General features: G+C 42.4%; 1 non-coding gene across 1 annotated transcript; it reads left to right on the forward strand.

The window, feature by feature from the left end:
• The first annotated feature begins 9,344 nt into the window (after window positions 1–9,344).
• LOC112135881 (U6 spliceosomal RNA) lies at window positions 9,345–9,456 on the forward strand. The gene has a single exon (XR_002917115.1). It is a non-coding gene; the product is annotated as a U6 spliceosomal RNA (small nuclear RNA).
• The last annotated feature ends 256 nt before the right edge of the window (window positions 9,457–9,712 follow it).

The following is a 9,712-nucleotide window of genomic DNA, read 5'->3' on the forward strand; positions in this document are numbered from 1 at the left end:
CTGGGCAGTTACAATATTATTAGGTTAATAAATATATTTGTCCAGGAGTTCGAGTCCAGCCTGGACAACATGATGAAACTCTGCCTGTACAACAAATGCCAAAAAAATTAGCTCAGCGTATTGGCCCATGCCTATAGTCCTGGCTACTCGGAAGGCTGAGGTGGGAGGATTGCTTGAGCCCAGGAGGCTGAGGTTGCAGTGAGCCGTGATGGAGCAATTGCATTCCAGCCTGGATGACAGAGTGAGTCTCTGCCTCAAGAAACAAAAACAATATGTATTTGTCCCTCCATATTGACAATCTTGCTAAATTTTAAATACCATGAGGTAGAGTAGATTAAACAGATCTATTGTACCTTTTGCTCTGAGTTAAAAAGTTGGAAACACTTGGAAAGAGCAAGCCATTTTTAAAAGCTGAAGGCATTCAGAACCACCCAAGTCATTTTTCAAGCTTGCATAGTAGCTTCTGATCTCTAGTGGGAACTTGGCTTGAATAACTATGGCTACAGTGTAGAGGGAGCCATATCTACTCTTGTTTTGTTTCATTCTATTGAATTTTTATTTTCGTGTCTTGTTTCTGTGGTTTGAAGAATAACTACTAAAATTCGGTTGAAGTGTAAGTCTTCTAAAGAAATGCTTGCCAGAGCTTTTCTTTATATTTTAACTTGCTTACTCAAGCTACTTAAGGAACAGTTCACTTAGGAAGTTTTTCGTTGAGGTTTTTTTTTTTTTTTTTTTTTTTTTTTCCACGCAAAAGAAGTATCGTTTGTGTCGAAACCTGGGTTTCACTGGACAACACAATTTACCTGTGGTTGACCTGAGTTTCACTGGACAACACAGTTTACCTGTGGTTGTAAAATGTTCTGTAATTCAATAAAATAAAGATAAAATACAAGACTCTTTTGGTGGATAAAAATTAATCAATATTTTGACTTTAAAGAAGTTTTGTGTTTCTTTTTAAAATCAACATTTTGACTTTAAGGAAGCTTTGGTAAGAATGTTTCAACACTGAGTAACATTCTATTGAACTTTGCAAACATTGTATATGATTTTAAAAGTAATTTATGCAATGATAGGAAGCTGCATTGGTTACTTACTTGCTCTGTATTACTTTATATATTGTAACTTTTCATTGCAAAGATGAAAATAACTAAACAGAAAGTTTGTAACTAACATTGAGTGAGCATTTGGTAGCACTGTTCTAAGCTTCTTACTTATTTCATTTATTCCTCACAACAATCCTGTGAGGTAGAAAGTAATGAGGTGTTTTGTTGTTGTGATTGTTTGTTTGAGACAGAGTTTCGCACTTGTTGCCCAGGCTGGAGTGCAATGGCGTGATCTTGGCTCACTGCAACCTCTGCCTCCCAGGTTCAAGCGATTCTCCTGCCTCAGCCTCCTGAGTAGCTGGGATTACAGGTATGCGCCACCACATCTGGCTAATTTTGTATTTTTATTAGAGACAGGGTTTCTCCATGTTGGTCAGGCTGGTCTCGAACTCCCGACCTCAGGTGATCTGCCTGCCTTGGCCTCCCAAAGTGATGGGGTTACAGGCATGAGCCACTGTGCCCGGCTAGTAATGAGGTTTAAAAAGATTAAATACTTGCCCAAATTAAGAAGTGATTGAGCAAAGATTTAAAACCAGACAATCTGACTCGAGAGCCTGCAGTGTCAATGATTTCTAATACTTAAATACCTAGTATGCTGGTTACACTAGTAAAGAGGCAATACTATTCTAGGAGATTAAATGTTTTATTTACTTATCTATATATTTTTTAAAAAACATTCTCATAAGCTTTCATCACATATAACTCTATGGTCTTCATAATTTTAATTTCTAATGCCTAACAGTCTATCAACATTAGAATGTAGAAAATTAATCCACGAGGAAGTTTGTTTTTTTATCTCTATTGTTTCATTTTTAATATATATATTTTAGGTTTTTGTTTGCTCATTAAAAAATGTATAACAAATCAGAAGCATATAAAGTGCATTCTATATGTTACTGTATAATTTTTAAAAAGCTAAAAGCCATGGCTCTCGTAGTACATATATAAAGAGTTGTCTGAGCATGCTGGCTCACATCTGTAATCCCAACACTTTGGGAGGCTGAGACAGGAGGATTGCTTGAGCCCAGGAGTTTGAGACCAGCCTGGGCAACATAGTGAGACCTTGTCTCTACTAAAAATAAAAAGAACTTAGCCACCTGTGGTGGCACGTGCCTGTGGTCCCAGCTACTCAAGAGGCTGAAGAAGAAGGATCGCTTGAGCCCAGGAGGTCAAAGTTGCAGTGAGCCATGACTGCACCAATACATTCCAGCAGCCTGGCTGACAGAGCAAGACCCTGTCTCAAAAAAAAAAAAAAAAAAAAAAAAATCCAAAAACAAAATCAAAGAGCTCATAGATAAGAGAGTCAACAAGAGGAGAAAGCCTGTTCAAAGGGGCATAGGACAGATAGTCACTGAAAGAAAAAACAAATGCTAGACTATGCTAGAACAAACAAAAATGCTAGACTATGATTACTAAATTACATAAAAACTGGTTAGTGCTGCATAGGGTAATAAAACTAACTGTTGGGTTTGTAGTCCCTTTACCAGCCTCAAATCATCTGCGTCTCTATGGGACAAAGGTTATTTGCACTTATATTACACAATGATTATTTGCATCACTATCTGGTTTTCTACAATTTACTTTCTGCTTTTACATCTTTACCAATTATCGCTATCTATTATATTGCATATCTTATATTTTTACCTTGTTTGCTGTCTTCTCCATTAGAACATTTTCCCACTTCTGTACACCGCTATATCCCCAGTGCCTAGAACACTGCCTAGCACATGGAATGTACTTAAAAGTATGTGTGGAATAAATAAATACGAAAAAAATTTTTCCATGCTGGCTAACACGGTGAAACTCCGTCTCTATTAAAAATACAAAAAATTAGCCAGGCGTGGTGGTGGGTGCCTGTAGTCCCAGCTACTCGGGAGGCTGAGGCAGGAGAATGGTGTGAACCTGGGAGGCGGAGGTTGCAGTGAGCTGAGACCGTGCCACTGCACTCCAGCCTGGGCGACAGAGTGAGACTCCGTCAAAAAAAAAGAAAGAAAACAATTTTTAAAATGCAGATCAATTTGCCTTTAAAACCACAAGCTATTTTTTTTTTAACTTTTTACCTTGTTCTCTTTTTTTTTGAGACTGGGTCCCACTCTGTTGCCCAGGCTGGAGTGCAGTGGCATGATCTCGCTCACTGCTGCCTTGACCTCCTGGGCTCAAGCGATCCTCCTGCCTCAGCCCCCTGCATAGCTGGAACTACAGGCGCATGCCACCATGCCCTGCTAATTTTTGTATTTTTGGTAGAGGCAGGGTTTTGACATGTTGCCCAGGCTGGTCTTGACTTTCTGGGCTCAACCGATTCACCTGCGTCGGCCTCCCAAAGTGCTGGGATTATAGGTGTGAGCCACTGCACCTGGCCCCACAGTTATTTTAAAAGGAAAAATGGGGAAAATGTAAACAAACCCAAAGTACATTTAAATGTAAATTAAATCCGCTGTATGAAGGATACCCAAGCCCTCATATTGGTGATTGAACAGAGAAAAGCTTGTTTCTACCTATTTGTGGAGAGATGAATAGAAACGACGTGTGATGAGGTAATAAAACATGGAGAAACTGGAGAAAATCTACTAACCCCTCATTCTTTTTTTCTTTTTTTCTTTTTTTCTTTTGAGACGGAGTCTAGCTTTGTCGCCAGGCTGGAGTGCAGTGGCGTGATCTCAGCTCACTGCAACCTCCGCCTCCCGGGTTCAAGCAATCCTGCCTCAGCCTCCCAAGTAGCTAGGATTACAGGTTCATGCTGCCACGCCTGGCTAATTTTTGTATTTTTAGTAGAGAGGTTTCACCATATTGGCCAGGATGGTCTCGATCTCCTGACCTCAAGTGATCCACCCACCTCAGCCTCCCAAAGTGCTAGGATTACAGGTGTGAGCCACCGCACCTAGCCATACTAACCCCTCATTCTAAAGGTAAAGTGGAAGGATACAACTTGAGAATGTAGGAGAGAAAAAAAATTTCTTTTCCTCTATTCTTTTTCATTGTGTGGGTCCCTGCAAATTAGCCTGACAAAAGATAGATTAACAGAAGAAAAGGCATACAAATTTTATTTAATGTTAATTTTTAGCAAACAGTGGTGCCTTTTGTTTTTTGAAGAGATGGGGTCTCACTGTGTTGCCCAGGCTGGTCTTGAAACCCTGGGCTCAAGCAATCCTCCCACCTCAGCCTCCCAAAGTTCTGGGATGACAGTCATGAGCCACCACGCCCAGCCCACAGGGGCTTTTCTAATAAAGAAGTGAAGACTCAGTGAAGCAGATAGGCCTAAGAGCTTAAGTACCACTTTAAACAAAGAATGATAAATTGTGGAGATGGGACAAGACAACAGAAAAGTGTTTTAGGTTTCCAAGGGCAAATGGCGGGAAGGTAAATATATAGAAGGAGAAACTAATGGAGTAAGGTTGATTTGTGCAGATCCACTTTAGTATTGACAACCTACAGAAGAGGAGAAAATTTTTGCATTTTATCCATCTGACAAAGGCCTAATATCCAGAGTCTACAAAGAACTTAAATTTACAAGAAAAAAAAACCCCATTAAAAAGTGGGCAAAGGACATGAACAGACACTTCTCAAAAGAAGGCATTCATGCAGCCAACAAACATACAGAAAAAGAGCTCAACATCACTGATCGTTAGATAAATGCAAATCAAAACCACAATGAGATACCATCTCACACCAGTCAGAATGGCAATTATTAAAAAGTCAAGAAACATGGCAAGGTCCACATCGGTGGACAAAAGCAAGCAAGCTAGGGTGGTAGATCATTACCTGTAAGATTATCTGGCCCTGGTGGGTTTTCTTTGTATATATGAGAAAATTTTTAAATACTAATTTAATTTTTATGATAATTGTGATTTCTCCTAAATTCGTTCATTGTATTCTCTTCTTTAAATTTCTGTTTATCATTATTTACCTTTTCCCTTTGTCTTTTAAAAGTTATTATTATTATTATTTTCTTTTTGAGTCAGAGTTTCGCTCTTGCTGTCCAGGCTGGAGTGCAATGGTGTGATCTCGGCTCACTGCAACCTCTGTCTTCCAGGTTCAAGCGATTCTCCTGCCTCCCGCATAGCTGGGATTACAGGTGCTTGCCACCACGCCCAGCTAATTTTTTGTATTTTTAGTAAAGACGGGGTTTCACCATGTTGGCCCGGCTGGTCTTGAACTCCTGACCTCAAGTGATCCACCCACCTCAGCCCCAAAAGTGCTGGGATTACAGGCTTGAGCTACCACGCCCTACTCTTATTTTTTATTATTTGAGACAGAGTCTCACTCTGGTCACCCAGGCTGGAGTGCAGTGGCAAGATCACAGCTCACCACAGCCTCCATCTTCCCATCTCAGGTGATCCTCCCATCTCAGCCCCCTGAGTAGCTGGGACTACCGGCATGTATTACCAAACCCAGCTAATTTCTGTATTTTTTGTAGAGACAGAGTTTTGCCATGTTGCCCAAGCTGGTCTCAAACTCCTGGGCTCAAGCAATCCTCCTGCCTTAGCCTCCCAAAATGCTCAGATTACAGGCATGAGCCATTCTTCATTTTTCTGGCCTATTCTTCATTTTTAATTTCCCATTCTGGCCGACTTGACCATTACCTTTTGCCTAGATGACTATAGAATCTTCCTCTCTAAATGATTGTTTGGCTGGGTGCACTGGCTCATGCCTGTAATCCAAGCACTTTGGGAGGCCGAGGAGTGAGGATCATTTGAGACCAGGAGTTCAAAACCAGCCTGGCAACAAAGTGAGACACTGTAAGAAAGAAAAGAAAAGGAAAGAAAAGAGAAGAGAAAGAAGAGAAGAGAAGAGAAGAGAAGAGAAGAGAAGAGAAGAGAAGAGAAGAGAGAGAAAGAAAGAAAGAAAGAAAGAAAGAAAGAAAGAAAGAAAGAAAGAAAGAAAGAAAGAAAGAAAAAAGAAAGAAAGGAAGAAAGAAAGAGGAATGAAGGAAGGAAAGAGGGAGAGAGGGAGGGAGGGAGGAAGGAAGGAAGGAGGAAGGAAAGGAGGGAGGGAGGAAGGGAGGGAGGGAGAAAGCAATAGGAGGGTAGGGGAGGGTAGGGGAGGGGAGGGGAGGGGAGGGAAGGGAAGGGGAGGGGAGGGAAGGGAAGAGGAGGGAAGGGAAGGGAAGGGATTAGCCAGGTGTGGTGGTAGACGCTGGCTGAAGAAGTAGGAGGATCACTCGGACCCAGGAGATCAAGGCTGCAGTGAGCCATAATCACACCATTGCACTCCAGCCTGGGCAACAAAGCAAGACCCTGGCTCAAAAATAAAAATAAAAAAGTCATTGTTTATATCACAGCCAGAATGGTCATATTTAAACATAAACTAGATTTCTTTTCCTAAACGTAACCTAGCCTATAAATCATTAACCAGTTTATACACATAATTCTGCTCCTTGTTCTATTCTCACTTAACAATATATTGGACCTCACTATGTTCAAATATGACATGGGACATACATTTTTTTTTCTTAAAGTATTCCTTGTTTATATGAAATTCCAATGTAACTGGGTGTTCTGTATTTTTGGTTGCTAAATCTGGCAGCCCTACTTGTAACATTGGTCCAACACAAGGTGGCTGTTCCAGTTCTAGCCTCCACTCAGCCATGGGAAGAGCTTAAGTAGGCTCAAGGAGCACAAGTCTAGTTCTCTTAAGGGCAAAATCTGGACATGTCATATATTACTTCTATGCATATACCATGGGTCAAAGCGTTTCCACATTTAGCTTCTAAGGAAGCTGGGAAATGTAGTCTTTAGCTAGGCAGGCATGTAGCCAACTAAAACCCTATTGCCAAGAAAGAAAAGAAGAATGGGTACGGGAAAACAACTAGTAGTCCCACATAGACAATCATCTCGGCAGGGTGCGTCAGCTCACGCCTGTAATCCCAGCACTTTGGGAGGCCGAGGCGGGGGGAATCACCTGAGGTCAGGCGTTCAAGACCAGCCTGACCAACACGGAGAAACCCCGTCTCTACTAAAAATACAAAATTAGCCAGGCATGGTGGCCCATACCTATAATCCCAGCCACTCCGGAGGCCGAGGCATGAGAATTGCTTGAACGCGGGAGGTGGAGGTTGTGGTGAGCCAAGATTGCGTCATTGCACTCCAGCCTGGGCAACAAGAGTCAGGAAGGAAGGAAGAAGGAGGGAAGGAAGGAAGGAAGGAAGGAGGGAGGGAGGGAGGGAGGAAGGAAGGAGGAAGGAAGGAAGGAAGGAAGGAGGAAGGAAGGAAGGGAGGGAGGAAGAGAGGGAGAGAGGGAGGGAGGAAGGGAGGGAGGGAGGGAGGGAGGAAGGGAGGGAGGGAGGGAGGGAGGAAGGGAGGGAGGGAGGGAGAAAGCAATAGGACGGGAGGGGAGAGCAGGGGAGAGGAGGGGAGGGGAGGGGAGGGGAGGGAAGGGAATCCCAGCACTTTGGGAGGCTGAGGCAGGCGGATCACCTGAGGCCAGGAGTTCAAGACCAGCCTGGCCAACATGGAGAAATCCTGTCTCTATTAAAAATAAAAATTAGCCAGGCGTGGTGGCTGGTACCTGTAATCCCAGCTACTCGGGAGGCTGAGGCAGGAGAATCACTTGAACCCAGGAGGGGAAGTTTACAGTGAGCCAAGATCATGCCAATGCACTCCAGCTTGGGCAATAGAGCGAGACTCCATCTCAAAAAACAAAAAAACTAAATGAGAACATAGTGAGGAATGAAAATCAAATCTGATTAGGCTAATACTTGTGTTTACTCTGCCAGGTGCTTTGCAAAACCTTTTACACATATTATTTCATTAAATCTTTTTCTTTGAGACAGAATCTCTGTCGCCTAGGCTGGAATGCAGTAGTGCAATCTCGGCTTGCTGCAATTTCCGCCTGCTAGGTTCAAGAGATTCTTCTGCCTCAGCCTCTCAAGTAGCTGGGATTACAGGCATGTGTCACCACGCTGGCTAAGTTTTGTATTTTTAGTAGAGATGGGGCTTCACCATGTTGGCCAAGCTGATCTCGAACTCCTGACCTCAAATGATTTCCCCACCTCAGCCTCTCAAAGTGTTGGGATTACAGATGTGAGTCACCATGCCCTGCTTCATTAAATCTTTATTGCAACAAGAGGAATTATTATTATTATTATTTGAGACACAGTTTTACCCTGTCACCCAGGCTGGAGTGCAGTGGCACCATCTGGCTCACTGCAACCTCTGCTCCCGGGTTCAAGTCATTCTCCTGCTTCAGCCTCCCGAGTAGCTGGGATTACAGGCATGCGCCACCATGCCCAGCTAATTTTGTATTTTTAGTAGAAATGGGCTTTCACCATGTTGGCCAGGCTGGTCTCGAACTCCTGATCTCAAGTGATCCGCCCACCTCGGCCTCCCAAAGTGCTGGGATTACAGGCATCAGCGACCACACCTGGCCAAGAGGAATTATTGTAATTCTTATTTGGCAATAGGGAAAATGGAGCTTGTAAGGGTTAAGTGACTTTCCTAAGTCATATAGCTGAAAAAAGATGTAGCCAGTATTCAAAGCTGAGGTTAACTTCACTATGCCATATCACATTCACACCTTAAAAAAATAAAATCAAGGTATCTGATATCTAGACAGAGTCTTATTCTCTTGCCCAGGCTGGAGTACACTGCTGTGATCATGGCTCTCTGCAGCCTCACCCTCCTGGGCTCAAGAAATCCTGCCACCTCAACCTCCCAAGTAGTTGGGACTACAGGCATGTGCCACCACACCTGTCTAATTTTTGTATTTTTTGTAGAGATGGGGTTTCACCATGTTGCCCAGGCTGGTCTTGGAACTCTTGAGTTCAAGCAATCTGTCCACCTCAGCCTCCCAAATTTCTGGGATTACAGGCACGAGCCATGGTTCCTGGCCTTTAAACCTTTTATTATGGAACATTTCACATGTGAAAATAGAAAGAATAACGTAACAAAGCCATATGTACCTATTGCCCAGCTTCAATAATTATTTACACTCTGCCATTCTTTTTTTATGAATCTTCCCTCACCCCCTAAATTCTCACATTTTTTCTTTTATCATGGAGTATTTTAAAACAAATCCCAGTCATCAAATTTCTCTACCTGTAAATATTTCAGTATGCTTTCCTAATGCCTAAGAACTTGAAAAAAGAAACATAACAATAACATTGTCATGCCTCCAAAGAATAATATTTAATATCCAGTCCAAGTTTAACTTTTCTTGATTGTCTCAAGAGTATTTTTATGGCTGTTCAAATAAAAATTCAAACACAGTGCAGACATAACATATTTTACATATTCTCTTAAGTCTGTTTTTTGCTCACGTCAGCAACACATATACCAAAATTGGAACGATACAGAGAAGATTAGCATGGCCCCTGCTCAAGGATGACATGCAAATTCGTGAAGCATTCCAAAATTAATTAATTAATTAATTAAGATTAAAAAAATTTTTTTTTTAGTCTGGGTGCGGTGGCTTACGCCTGTAATCCCAGCACTTTGGGAGGCCGAGGTGGACAGATCACAAGGTCAGGAGATTGAGACCATCCTGGTTCACACGGTGAAACCCCATCTCTACTAAAAAAAAAAAAAGTACAAAAAATTAGCTGGGTGTGGCAGCATGCACCTGAAGTCCCAGCTACTCGGGAGGCTGAGGCAGGAGAATAGCGTGAACCCGGG

This window comes from Pongo abelii, chromosome 10 (assembly GCF_028885655.2).
Source record: "Pongo abelii isolate AG06213 chromosome 10, NHGRI_mPonAbe1-v2.0_pri, whole genome shotgun sequence".
Taxonomy (NCBI): domain Eukaryota; kingdom Metazoa; phylum Chordata; class Mammalia; order Primates; family Hominidae; genus Pongo; species Pongo abelii.